This window comes from Schistocerca americana, chromosome X (assembly GCF_021461395.2).
Source record: "Schistocerca americana isolate TAMUIC-IGC-003095 chromosome X, iqSchAmer2.1, whole genome shotgun sequence".
Taxonomy (NCBI): Eukaryota; Metazoa; Arthropoda; class Insecta; order Orthoptera; family Acrididae; genus Schistocerca; species Schistocerca americana.
The window spans coordinates 719,244,308-719,259,231 of NC_060130.1; the positions used below are offsets into that span (position 1 = coordinate 719,244,308).

The following is a 14,924-nucleotide window of genomic DNA, read 5'->3' on the forward strand; positions in this document are numbered from 1 at the left end:
CCTATGTCTAATACCGAACTACCTACAGTGTGTAAAAACATTTGAGCAATGCACATATTGTCACTTACCTTTCAGAAACAGAGATTTTGGTCTTAAGATTATGATTTCTGCCAATATAATATTTATTGCATGAAAACCTTATGTAATTTCTGTTATCTTTCGGTATATTCTCATCTATTCTTAAAGAAGGCCATAGCAGATATTACATGATGCACTTTTTTATGTGGCACCTGTAGTATCACTTTTTCCTCACATACTTTTATATTCACGTACTCCATCCACACATCATTTTACAAGTGTTGACTTTGTTACCAGTTGTCTTGCTTCATTAAAAAAATTATTTAAACATTTTCTTGCAGTCAGGCAACTAAAAAAAAAAAAAAAAAAAACCTGTTAGACATAATTTCACATGTGGGACAGATATTTTAGATTATTGTTTTATATAATTTTGTCGGTTTTCTTAGAATACCTTTAGGAGCTGAAAAACTTCCTTTAATTTAAGTGACTGGGAGTTCTTAATTGTAGTGAGTGTCAATGAGAGAATGATGCAGTGCCATTACAGATATCTGAGAAATATTAATTGTGTACCCTCCTTTATGATTAGGTTTCATTTTCTCAAGTGCTATGTTTCTTTCAAGTTAACCATTTACATTTGAGATTTTATTTATTGTGGGCAGCTATAAACTGTTGTTCACAAGCTAAAAAGTGTTACATAAAAAATGTATCAAGTGTAATCATGTTTGTACAGTACTAATATTAACATCATTGTCGAGTTGGCAGTGTGTTAAAGTATTTAGGTGATACCATTCACAACAGGTTGAGATTTGTTGCTGACACAATTAAATTAGTGTATTTGTCTTAAAAATAATGTGTTCATTACAGTCTTTTGAGTATCGATAATCTGAGTTATTGATAAAGTGGATAGGAGATAGATCAAATAGTTCCACTACTTGTATTGTACTTGAAATTGTTCCAGGCTGCAATTTACTTTTATTAGAAAATAAAGGTGTTATTTCATCTTACCACACTAAAACTGAGCGAACATTTATCTCTGTAATTACTGTCTAAATATGAAAATTTCTATTACTCCTGTCATTGGAACCTCTGCAGCAAAAATCAGTGTTTTTTTTTTCTACTCCTCTTAAATACATACTCTTGTTCTTTGTCTGGACTTGCATCCTCAAGAAGGGAAATTGTAACTGACACATATAGATTTTGGTTTTTTGTAATTTCCCCAAATCGTTTAAAATTAATGCTGGGAAGGTTCCAACAGAAAGGCAAGAGCTTAATTTCCTATCCTTTCTTTTCACAAGACTCTGCCCTATCTCTAAGGAACTGACCGTCAGTGGAACATTAAATCTTGATCCATTACTCTTCCTCCTCCTCCTCCTCCTCCTCCTCTAAAAACAGACAAGCCCTTGAACCCTGATCCTTCTGAATGGAAGGCCTTTGTATTAACCGCTGCATGGCATCAGTGGCCATCATATGGACTATGCTCCACCTGTAATTACACTTGCATTATGCAAAGCAGAGTATACTTTTTCACAACAAGGTGTTGTAACATTGTATATCAGTGCTTGTCTGTAGTGGTATCTTCAGTGAACACTAAATTTATGAATCTAGGTCTTCTTTTCCCACATCCTCTTGATGAAGGCGATGCAAGTGAAGCTAAAGTTGTTTCTTAAGTTAAATGGGCAAGAAGGTTGAGGATAGTTAATATCAGACCACCACCACCACAAAAAATATTTGTTCTCACTAGGTTTGTAAATCATGGAAACATTTCCAGATCTGAAAGTTAAAGAAATACCAATTGTGCTGTTAATTTAATGATTACTGCCACCTTACCAAATAGCCCGAACTTGCATATTTGGTTAGTTTGAATGAGCAATTTCATAAGACAGTTGCATCACTAGTGCAGTAGTTCTTATTAAACATTTAAATGGGCAAGAAGGTTGAGGATAGTTAATATCAGACCACCACCATAAAAAATATTTGTTCTCACTAGGTTTGTAAATCATGGAAACATTTCCAGATCTTAAAGTTAAAGAAATACCAATTGTGCTGTTAATTTAATGATTACTGCCACCTTACCAAATAGCCCAAACTTGCATATTTGGTTAGTTTGAATGAGCAATTTCATAAGTCAGTTGCATCACTAGTGCAGTAGTTCTTATTAAACATCGTAATAATCATAACTTTGTTAGTAATCGTATATTGTATAGTCTCCCATGTGCTAAGAATGAGATTAAAATCGATTGAAGGAAACTGCCTAAGGTATATTAAAAAATTATGGTCTTTGAAACGCTCATTCCATGCAGTGGTCTTGCAAATCGTAACTCAGAATTCACATGCATTATATTAGCAAATGTAACATAAAAGCAAAACAAGAAATTGGTTTTGTGATTAATAAAATATTCACTATAGAATTCTGCACTTCATATAAAGGGTATTCTTACCATACCCAAGGGAAGTGTTATATTCCTAATAATAAAAATGGCTCTTTTCACTCTGATGAGATAAAATAAATAGGAGAAAGTATATATAGACCATACTCCTATATAATTATGTATTGTTTGTTTGCCGCAGTTTAAAGCAAAATCAAATTATCTTCTAGATTGGGCCCATTCAGCAGGCAGCTTGGTGAGCACGAGTGCTCACGCTCGCTCACCACCTAACAAGGGAACCTCCCCATCGCACCCCCCTCAGATTTTGTTATAAGTTGGCACAGTGGATAGGCCTTGAAAAACTGAACACACATCAATCGAGAAAACAGGAAGACGTTGTGTGGAACTATGAAAAAAATAACCAAAATATACAAACTGAGTAGTCCATGCGCAACATAGGCAACATCAAGGATAATATGAGCTGAGGAGCACCGTGGTCCCGTGGTTAGCGTGAGCAACTGCGGAACGAGAGGTCCTTGGTTCAAGTCTTCCCTCGAGTCAAAAGTTTATTTTTTTATTTTCAGACAATTATCAAAGTTCATGCACATACACATAATCAACTTTGCTCTCCAAAATTCCAGGACATGTTCAGATTTACTTGGACATATGCAGTATTTGACGGTCTACACATGGAAAAATTTGAAAACGTTAAAAACATGTTTTGACAGAGCACAGAGAAAACTGTGCGACCGTGAAACTGTTGCAGTCATTTGTTGCAGTTTATGTGACAAACCCTTATGTTTTCATCACTTTTTTGGGAGTGATTATCACATCCACGAGAAAACCTAAATCAGGCAAGGTAGAAGAATCTTTTTACCCATTCGACAAGTGTACAAGTTAGGTGGGTCGACAACATATTCCTGTCATGTGACGCATATGCCGTCACCAGTGTCGTATAGAATATATCAGATGTGTTTTCGTGTGGAGGAATCGGTTGACCTATGACCTTTTGATCAAATGTTTTCGGTTCCCATTGGAGAGGCACGTCCTTTCGTCTACTAATCGCATGGTTTTGCGGTGCGGTCGCAAAACACAGACACTAAACTTATTACAGTGAACAGAGACGTCAATGAACGAACGACAGATCATAACTTTGTGAAAATAAAGAAAGTCAAATTTACACTCGAGGGAAGACTTGAACCGAGGACCTCTCGTTCCGCAGCTGCTCACGCTAACCACGGGACCACGGCACTCCTGAGCGTGCATTGGCCTTGATGTTGCCTATATTGCACATGGACTACTCAGTTTGTATATTTTGTTTATTTTTTTCATAGTTCCACACAACTTCTTCCTGTTTTCTCGATTGATGTGTGTTCAGTTTTTCAAGGTCTATCCACTGTGCCAACTTATAACTAAATCTGAGGGGGGTGTGATGGGCAGGTTCCCTTGTAAGTAGTGTGTGCTTCTGGTAAAATGTCGTGACCAGACATCATTATGTAGGACAGAGGAAGTGCAAACTCTGTGCCCTGTCTTGCATATTTGGTTGGTTTGAATGAGCAATTTCATAAGACAGTTGCATCACCAGTGCAGTAGTTCTCATTAAACAGAAAGGCAAGAGCTTATTTTCCTGTCCTTTCTTTTCTTATGACAATATGTTAAATTCATCATAGTTTTAAATGCAAGCATATTTAGTTAATGGCATAGTGCTTAATGTGGCGAGTAGCTCTTTTAAAATCGGTGAAAAGTAGCATTATTGTCAGGTTAGGAACTTCAAAGAAAAGGTCAGGCACACCAGTATCATTTTATAACATGTCAGTGCAGGATGCCTGTCTACAGCGAGAAGTCACACACATGCAATGTGACAGGCAGTTGAGTTATAAGTTTCGTAATAAAGTGCCTTGTAGACTCTTATAAAAATTTCGATATAAATTTTCACAACTCCATAAGTTTTCAGCTACTATTATGTCAGTGTTGAGACCTACATATCTGTGTGAGCAACTTGTTTCTGCAAGGAAGAGAACAAAATCTACCAACAGAAGCTCACTGACTTCAATTTAGAAGCTTATCTTCAAATTAGCAGTGCTCAGAAATTGTACCAGACATCGATGCATTTGTGAAAAGCAAAATAAGTAGTATTCATTGACATGCAGTATTTCTATGTTTAATGTGTGAATAAAATAGTCATTAAATACATTTTGATTTCAATTTAAACTTCATCTGAAAACAACATTCACCATAAGGCTGCATCACCCGTAACAAATATAATCTTTTGTACTTATCTGCCCAATATTCATTTCATTATCAATTAAAAGAAATGTAGGCTTAATTTCATTGTAATTTCTCATCAGTTCAATGGTTTTAGTAAATAAATTTGCCATGAAAGGCATTAATTAGCCACTGTGAAGCAATACATCTTTGTAGAACTATTGGCAGGCATACACAACAGTTTCTCCCCTCCTCTTCCCCCTCCATTACTGTGAGCCAGTTGATTGCTCACTGCTGAGGTGTAAGCGTGAGCCAGTTCACACAATCTGATTGGTGAATGGGCCTGTTCTAGATTACTGAAGATAGGAACTTTGGATTTATTTTAACTTGTTTCTATTTCAAAAAGAATCATCCAGTTTTGCCAGGGTGTATCCTAGCAATACAGTCTTGGGTTACTTTGCGTACAACCAAAGATTCCATTTACCTTTCACAAATGTTCGATACATCCTTCATCAGCTTCATTACAAACACCCAGACGATACTCAAGCTCATCCCATATTTTTGTAAGCATGCCTGGGAATATGGCTTTTATAACAGCTTCTGTCTGATGTAGCAGTTCGCTCAAACTTGTTTGAAGGGGACGCACATGAATGAAGTCTTTCACAAGCCCTGCCTTGGAGGTCATTGGTGCAATACAAAATCTGTACACCTGTTACAACTGAAGCATTATTGAGGTAACTTGTTAAGAAATCCTGTTATGTGTAGGTTCCAATACAGAAGCGCTATGTTCTGTTGAAACATGAAATTTTCACCATGTGCCCGCAATTGGGGATAAAGTGTGATCTCCAGCATATATAAGTACATGACATGGTTCTTGTACTCACCGTTTGATCAAAGAAGAATGAGCATAAATCTTTTTCAGGAAATGGTGCAAAACACATGAAGCTTTGAAGAATCTTTCTTGTGCTTGACTGTATGTGTCTGCTGTGTTCACCTTATTCTTATGTTGTGGTTGTCCATTTTTCCACTTAAGTGCAGGGTAGCTGACCACTCAATGTGTACTAAATCGTTGTCTTCTATCTGCACACCCAGAACAAATTCATAAAATCCTACACATAGTTGTTTACACCATTATGAAAGGCTTTTAACAATGGCTGACTTGTGGCTGTGCGATTAATAGACTTCTGTGGACTACATGCACAACTCTGTTGAGTGCAATCTGCATTTTAAACTAGCACACTGTTATAACCTGTGGATTCCTGTTTACATGAACAGTCAATGTCTTGAAACTTCTGGTGCCATTATGCAGTGCTGTACTCATGGGAAAAATCGTACTACATAGTTGTAGCTGAGTTGCACCTATTAAAACAAAACTAAAATGCCTTTTCTTGGTGTGTTATCCCATCTGAACTTAACTTTTGTTAGGTAATGACCAAGCAAGCTAGGTGCACCAGGGAGATGTCTACCGTTCTTTATCAGGGGCAAATTATTTAGTCTACCGAGTGTTTCGGTAGTTAGGTTTTTTAATGTGTGCGTATTACTAGACACAGTTCGTGCGTTTTTGTCAAGGTCTGCAGTAGATTTCTGTAGCATGAGTCCATAGTCGTTTGTTCGCTTGTTTTGAAAACTAGTGTGACTGCTTGTTGGCGTTAGTCAATCAGGCAATAGTAGCCGACCGCGTCAGACTCTACCAACAGATAAGTAAACCGCTTTTGTGACTTTTACGAGTTCCTAACCAGGAGCGAGTTTTATTATATCATCTGCGTGCTTTAAAATTTAAAATCTAATAGCCACAGTTCTCGCGTTTTCATTTGCGTCAGAAAGTAAACAGAGTTTGTGACATATTACAAGTTCCTTATCAGGGACAAATTATTTAGTTTAACCTGAGTGCTTCGGTAGTTAGGTTCTGGAATATCTGCGTATTACTAGAGACAGTTCATGCGTTTCCTTAAGGTCTACATTAGAGATGCGCAGCACATGCCGATAGTCTGTTTGTCTGCATAGTTTAGTTCTCCACAGTCTTTGGTATGGACAAGGACTGCGATTGTTCTGTGCGGATGCGAGCCGAGTTGGTAACACTTCGCTCTCAGCTTGAGGCTGTGGTGGCTTCAGTTACACAGCTTGAGGCTGCATTGGATGGGCACCGCTGTTGTGGGCCGGCCGTGGGGATCCAACAGGCGTCCAGCGCGTCAGAGGCCTCTGATTGGTCCTCACTGGTGGCCAACCCAGTTACTGCTCGCACTGAGGCTGACCCCTCACCTGTGGACGAGTAGGAGGTCACCTCGGGGTGAAGCAGGCAGCGAAAGACTTCCTAGGCGGCTGCACGTAAGGCCTCCCTGGTTTGTCTGACGAACAGGTTCCAGGTGCTGTCTGCAGCTGACACTGTCACTGAGCCGGATGCTGTCGCCTGTCCTGTTTCAGAGGAAACCACTCAGCCTGCAAGATCCAGGCAATCACAGAGGGTGGAACTATTGGTAGTTGGAAGCTCCAACGTTAGGCTTGTTATGGGGCCCCTTATGGACTTTGCTGACAAGGAAGATACGAAAACAAATGTGCACTCTGTGTGCATACTGGGTGGAGTCATTCTAGACATGGAAAGGGTCCTCCCAGATGTCATGAGGAGCTCAGGGTGCAGCCAGCTGCAGGCAGAAACTCACGTCGGTACCAATGATGTGTGTCGCTTTGGATGAGAAGAGATTCTCTCTGGTTTCGAGCGGCTAACAGAAGTGGTAAAGGCTGCCAGTCTTGCTTGCAAGATGACAGCAGAGATGACCATTTGCAGCATAGTCGACAGAACCGATTGCTGACCTCTGGTACAAAGCCGAGTGGAGGGTCTGAATCAGAGGCTCAGATGGTTCTACGACCGCGTAGGCTGGAGATTCCTCGTCTTGCGCCAAAGGGTGGTTAGGTTTTGGGTTCCGCTGAATAGGTCAGGTGTCCACTATACGCAGGAGGTGGCTACATGGGTAGCAGGGGCTGTGTGGCGTGGGCTGGGCGGTTTTTTGGGTTAGAGGGTCTCAGGAAAACACAAGATGGGCTTCAGTCACAAAGGGTGCAGGCTGAACACAGGAAGAACATAGATACAAGAACCATTGGTATAACAGTTGTAAATTGTCGTAACTGTGTTGGGAAAGCACCAGAGCTCCAAGTGCTAATAGAAGGCGCTGATGCTCAAATCGTTATAGGCACTAAAAGCTGGCTCAAGCCGGATATAAGCACAGCCGAAATTTTTGCGAAGAACCTAACAGTGTTCCGAAAAGATAGGCCAAACACGGTTGGCGGTGGCGTGTTTGTTGCTGCTAGAAGTAGTTTAACTTGTCACGAAATTGAAGTAGATACTTCCTGTGAGTTAGTATGGGCAGAGATCATTGTTGGCAACTGGAATAAAATAATAATTGTATTCTTTTACCGACCTCTCAGTTCAGATGATACGCTTGCTGAAAGGTTCAAAGAAAATTTGAGTTTGATTTCAAACACGTACCCGACCCCTGTGATAATAGTTGGTGGTGACTTTAATTTACCCTTGATATGTTGGCGAAAATACATGTTCAATTCCGGAGGTACGCATACAATATCATCCGAAATTGTGCTAGACGCATTCTCTAAAAATTATTTCGAGCAGTTAGTTCATGAGCCCACACGAATAGTAAATGGTTGTGAAAACGCACTTGACATCTTAGCAACAAATAATCCTGAGTTAATAACCAGCATCAAAACCGATATAGGCATTAGTGAACACAGGGTTGTCGTAGTGAGATTGAATATTGTAATCCCCAAATCCTCGAAAAATAAGCGAAAAATATACCTATTTAAAAAAGATAAAAATTCACTTGACGCCTTCCTGAGAGACAATCTCCATCCACAATGAAACTCTGTCTCAAAACCTGGCAGAAAATCCAAAGAGATTCTGGTCGTATGTGAAGTATCTTAGTGGCAAGAAACAATCAATACCTTCTCTGCACAGTAACAATGGACGTACTATCGAAGACAGTGCTGCCAAAGCAGATTTACTAAACACAGCCTTCCGAAATGCCTTGACAAAAGAAGATGAAGTAAATATTTCAGAATTCGAATCAAGAGCAGCTGCCAAAATGAGTAACGTAGAAGTAGATATCCTCGAAGTAGTGAAGCAACTCAAATCACTTAATAAAAGCAAGTCTTCTGGTCCAGACTGTACACCAATTGTGTTCCTTTCGAAGTATGCTGATGCCATTAGCTCCATACATAACAATCATATACAACCGTTTCCTCAACGAAAGATCCATACCCAAAGACTGGAAAGTTGCACAGGTCACACCAATATTCAAGAAAGGTAGTAGGAGTAATCCACTAAATTACAGGCCCATATCATTAACATCAGTATGCAGTAGGATTTTAGAACATATCCTGTGTTCGAACGTTACGAATTACCTTGTAGGAAACGGTCTATTGACACACAGTCAATATGGGTTTAGAAAACATCGTTCCTGTGAAACACAACTTGCTCTTTATTCACATGAAGTGCTGAGTGCTATTGACAAGGGATTTCAGATCGATTTCGTATTCCTGCATTTCCAGAAGGCTTTTGACACTGTACCACACAAGTGGCTCATAGTAAAATTGCGTGCTTATGGAATATCGTCTCAGTTATGTGACTGGTTTTGCGATTTCATGTCAGAGAGATCACAGTTCATAGTAATTGATGGAAAGTCATCGAGTAAAAGAGAAGTGATTTCAGGTGTTACCCTGGTTAGTGTTATAGGCCCTTTGCTGTTCCTTATCTATATAAACGATTTTGGAAACAATCTGAGCAGCCGTCTATGGCTGTTTGCAGATGACGCTGTCGTTTATCGACTAATAAAGTCATCAGAAGATCAAAACAAACTGCAAAATGATTTAGAAAAAATATCTGAATGGTGCGAAAAGTGGCAGTTGACCTTAAATAACTAAAAGTTTGAGGTCATCCACATGAGAGCAAAAAGAAACTCGTTAAACTTCAGTTAAATGATAAATCAGTCTAATCTAAAAGCCGTAAATTCCACTAAGTACCTAGGTATTACGATTGCGAACAACTTAAATTGGAAAGACCACATAGAAAATGTTGTGCGGATGGCTAACCAAAGACTGCATTTTATTGGCAGGACACTTAAAAAATGTAACAGACCTACTAAGCAGACTGCCTACACTACGCTTGTCCGTCCTCTTTTTAGAATACTGCTGTGCGGTGTGGGAACCTTACCAGGTAGGACTGATGGAGAACATCAAAAAAAGTTCAAAGAAAGGCAGCATGTTTTGTATTATTGCGAAATATTGGAGAGAGTGTCACAGAAATGATACAGGATTTGGGCTGGAAATCATTAAAAGAAAGGCGTTTTTCATTGTGACGGAATCTTCTCACGAAATTCCAGTCACCAACTTTCTGCTCCAAATGCGAAAATATTTTGTCGACACTGACCTACATAGGGCAGAATGATCGCCACGATAAAATAAGGGAAATCAGAGCTCATACGGAGAGATATAGGTGTTCATTCTTTCCGCGCGCTATAAGAGATTGGAAAATGTGTTTTGCAGAGTATCCATGTAGATGTAGATGTAGAACCACATGAACTGGCAACTTACAACTGGTGCCTAGGTAAACTTGTGGTTTCGATGCATACGTAACATTTACACAAAATTTCCATCTTGATTCATGTCCAAGATATAGTTTTGTGAAATCGAATAACTCTTTTTGAAACACACTGTACATTTCGGTGGTGCCAGTTGAAGAATCTAACTTCTATTATTCAAACAGAGCCAGTGTAGATAGAATGTGCGATACCACTTTTAGAAACTAATTTACAATAGCCCATCAGAGTCATTGAATTCTTTACGTGCAAGAATTTGATGTACTTACACACACACACACACACACACACACACACACACACAAACACAAAAGGATCGGCTATATCTGTGCCTGATTCTTTGCACTAAGTTTTCAAAATACAGAATATTACACCTCTCTTAACAGTTTTATCAATGTAGTGGATGACTGATTTGAATTTTGTTTTGCAGGAGACCTTATAAGGTAAACTTACCTTTTAATTTGTGCTCATTTAACCTGAAAATTATGTATTAAAATATTATTAGTTTACTAGCAAGTTAGCAGAAAAATAACACTTTAATGTCATTAAAAGGTCCAGACTGACAAGTACAATTGCCAAAGTGATCAAAATACAACATAATAGTATTATCAATAACTTCATTAAATCAGGAATTGTAGTTTTGCTCAGAACTCCAGTTTGTAAAATCTCATCATGTTAGTGCTGCTATCTAGCACTTTGTTAAAAGTTTTGTTACATTGACTGTGTATTATTCTGCACTATATAAAATGTGACTGTACTTTAGTGTACCTTGAACTGATTTATGCAATATTTCAGTGCCTGTGTTCTTCAGAAGTACGATGCAATGTTCCTTTGGGTACGCATGCATATTTGAAGAAACAGGCACTGTGGCGACTACAGCCATTATGAAATACATGAAATGTATTTGCAGTTGTGAATATGGACAACTGTCAGCTGTATAATGGAATAATGATGATGAAAATTTGTGCCGGTCTGTGACTCGAACCTGGATTTCCCGCTTATTGCGAGTGGTTGGTTGCCTTACAATTAGGCTATTCAAGCATGCTTCATGGTCATTATACAGCTGGTTGTTGCCCATATTTGCAGCTGCAAATACATTTAATATATTTCATAATGGCTATAGTCGGTGCATGCATGTCCAAAGGAACATTTCATCACACTTCTGAACAACACAGGCACTCTAATACCAAATTTATCTGCCGACACTGGGCAAGCGACTTTCAGTTAAAATGTCTCCCCTGTGTGGGAAGGTACATAATGGATGCACGAGTGAAGGTGTGGACACATGGTTGATGACATACTGTTGATATCATATGGAAATTTGAGTGTGGTTGTGAGACGTGCTCAGATAGCGTATTGGGAAGGTAACTACTCGCAATAAGCAGGAAATATGGGTTAGAGTCCCCAGTCGAGCACAGATTTTCATTGTCGTCGTTCCATTATACAGTTGATGCTTGTCCATATTCGCAGCTGTGAATACATTTCATGTTACTCTGGAGTTTTAAAATATAGGGCATGTAAATTGCACAGAATCTTTTTCGTTGTAATGACTCAGTCCGAAGGTGTCCTATCATCTCCCAATATTCTACAGTAAATTCCTGCATGCCATGCATTATGATTGCTTGTTACACTTTCTCATCCACACACATTTTTGTCAGTGCTACATTTTTCTCAATAAATGGTTGAGCAGAGCTGCATTTTATATATACATCTGTTTTTTTTCTACCTTTACTGTTATTTTTGACATCTGTCTATGAAGTTGGCCAGCCTATCATTGAAGCTTCTGACTTTTTCCTGCTTTTACCTTTTGTGCTTGTATGTACAAGATGGATAAGTGAAACCACTCAAAGCCACATTCTCATCTAAGAACACATGAACATACTTAACTACACTGTTGTGATTGTGGAATCTATAGATTCACATCACCAGGAAACAAAGTTGTAAAATATATTATTCTAACAATTCAATGAAGGAAATATGATAATGGATCAACATAAGTGCTTTTTTATGTGGTATAAAATGACATATTTCAAAGTAATGAACTGTTGTCATTTCTGAATAGTATTTCATTAAGGGGACCTGTTGTGCCAGCAACACAAGGTAGGCCAGCAGAATAGTGTTCATGATTCCTCAAACAAAGCAGTTTATTTAGATAGAGATATAAGATATTATCAGTTATGATCTTCTTGGAGTTTTACATTACATTCGACTGTAACTGGAACAGAATGAAGGTCAAATATCATTAATTTTAATAGAATAAGCAGACCCACTCTTTATAGTCATGTAATGCCTCAGTGCCCCTATGTTAGCTTTCATTATTTTACCATTTTGTGTTCATATGCACAACTTTGATTTGCAGAAACTGTTGGTAAGAATTAATATACTTCTGACAGTGCTGAAATGTATAGAACTCTTGGATGATTGTGGGTACACAGCCAGTGTTATGTCTCTTGCATTGTAGCTGCTCTGTCACACTTGGGAGCTTCTCTAGGCTCTCTGTTTGTATCTACGAAATGATTCAGAAGAAGTATTCCCAATTTTATTCACTCATTTCAGTTCTGGAACTGTTTAATTGAAATGCATTTCTTGTACATATTTTACTTCATCTGCATTTATAGAGTACTTTTTTTTATTAAGGTTTCTTCCTATTCCAGTCACGGATGTAATGTAGATTGAGTGGCTGCAAGCTGTTAGTTATCTCTCTCTCTCTCTCTCTCTCTCTCTCTCTCTCTCTCTCTCTCTCTCTCTCTCTCTCTCACGCTGTCTAGCATCTGTAGATTTCACCGGGAATAGCAACAATGAGGAAATACATTTACCATTTCAGTTCCATGATGTCAGACTGGTGCCTCTGCTCAGCACTAGAGGCAAGAACCAGTTGAACTTAATACCTTCCTCTTATTCAAATTATTTTTGTATTAGGGCACTTCTGTTGCATCTCTGCAAAGCCTATCCTAACACCTACTTGTAGCTGCTGAGTACTTGGTAGATTAGCAAATTATACCCTGCGGTTACCTGACTGAAAAGTGTGATCACAAAGCACCTTATCTATTTGTTTCTCGCTTTCAACAGTTGGCTTCATGTTCTGCCTATTTGTTTTCCACCATTTCCTTGGTAATACCCACGTACACCTGCTCATAAATATACAGTATTCTGTACACTCCTGCTTTTTCTACAAGTTAGTTAGTATCCTTGTCTGATCTCAAACATTTCTGTATCTTGCTCGTGGATTTGTATATTATCATATATTGTATATATCATTTTTTTCTTGGTCTTTATTGTATGATAAGTAATATCTTTAACAAAGAATAAAAATACCTAGGATTTCCCACAAGAGTGTATGCTGTTGCAACATCTCTAAGATGCTCGTAATGCCCCTTATATGTGCCCTGAAGATATCTCACAGAGACAGACAAAATATTGGTTTTACCAAAGGATATCCATTTGGCCACAGCTCAGTAGTCCAGAAAATTTTAATAACTGTGACATTTTCAAATGTGAAAATTTGAATCTTTTGAAGAAATTGTCAATGAAGATTTGTCCACTAACTTCAGACATTGATGGCTGCAAGTGTTAAGGTAGATAGATACCACCAGTAAGTAGTGGTTACAGTGGCTGTTGTTTTTCTCAAACTAGATATACACATGATACTGTGAAATAAGTTATGTTAGAAATATGCAGTGATCAGTACAGCCAGTTATTGTGAAGGTCTCCTAAGGCATGGAAAAAAATCTTATTTCATAGATTTTCTAGTGTATATATTTATCTTATAGTCCAATGTGCTGTTGAAGACTGAAGCACATAGTTTCTGAGCCTACATGCCCCACTATACAATGAAAATACAAATCTGCTGTACATGTTTTGCTATTTCATGTATTAGGTATTTTCCTTATAGCTAGACTTAGGGCCCGTGTTATTGGATTATTATACCATAATGAGGCAGATAAAGTGCATGTTACATATGTGGCTTGTGCAAACATTTTGCATGTATTTTATAACTTTACATTTCTTCTTGTGTATTTTTATAAACATGTTTTTGAATGTTCTTATGTTTACCTATGAATTAGTTTTGCTAGTTTGTCCCCCCTTACTCAAGCATGTGTACCTTTTTTGTACATCATAGTTTCCGCTTAAAATGTGTGCAAAAGTCTGAAAACGATCCTGGGATAAATGAATATAGGCAGCCTAGGTGGACAAACTGTAGCTCTCTTCTTTGTCAAGTTGTCTCAGATATGAGATGACCCACAGTTGGTTGTAGTGTACGAACGCAAATGGACCAGTAATTACTTCTACTATCAGTTATGTTTGTTACTTTAATACCAAACATCACACTGCATTTAGTCTGCAGCAGGCACTGAAGTGGTTATGACGACATTATACAGGGTGTACCAAAAAGAATGACCTGATGTTAACTTGTAATAATATTGAGACAAATGTCACTATGTAACTGAAGTAGTGCTAGATGTAATTGGCATGGTCTAGAGTTTCAGAAAGAATCCGCTAGATGTCGCTACGAGTGCAGTTTCTTCAATGCCAGTGTGCCTCGACATTGGATAGGGCACACAGGACCGCGAGACCAGGCTTTACACTCTTGGCCTCCTAGGTCCCCTGACTTAACACCATGTGATTTCGTCCTGTGGGGATATGTTAAACAGTGTGTTGAGGTTCCTCTCTTACCTCATGACATTGGTGAACTGAAAACCAGAATATGTTAAACAATGTGTTTAGGTTCCTC

At 38.5% G+C, this 14,924-nt stretch overlaps 1 protein-coding gene across 1 annotated transcript in view; it reads left to right on the forward strand.

The window, feature by feature from the left end:
• The window catches only part of LOC124554676 (transcription initiation factor TFIID subunit 3-like), a 166,775-nt gene that overhangs the window by 83,560 nt on the left and 68,291 nt on the right, over nt 1-14,924 (forward strand). The gene's annotated exons all lie outside the window — the stretch shown is intronic.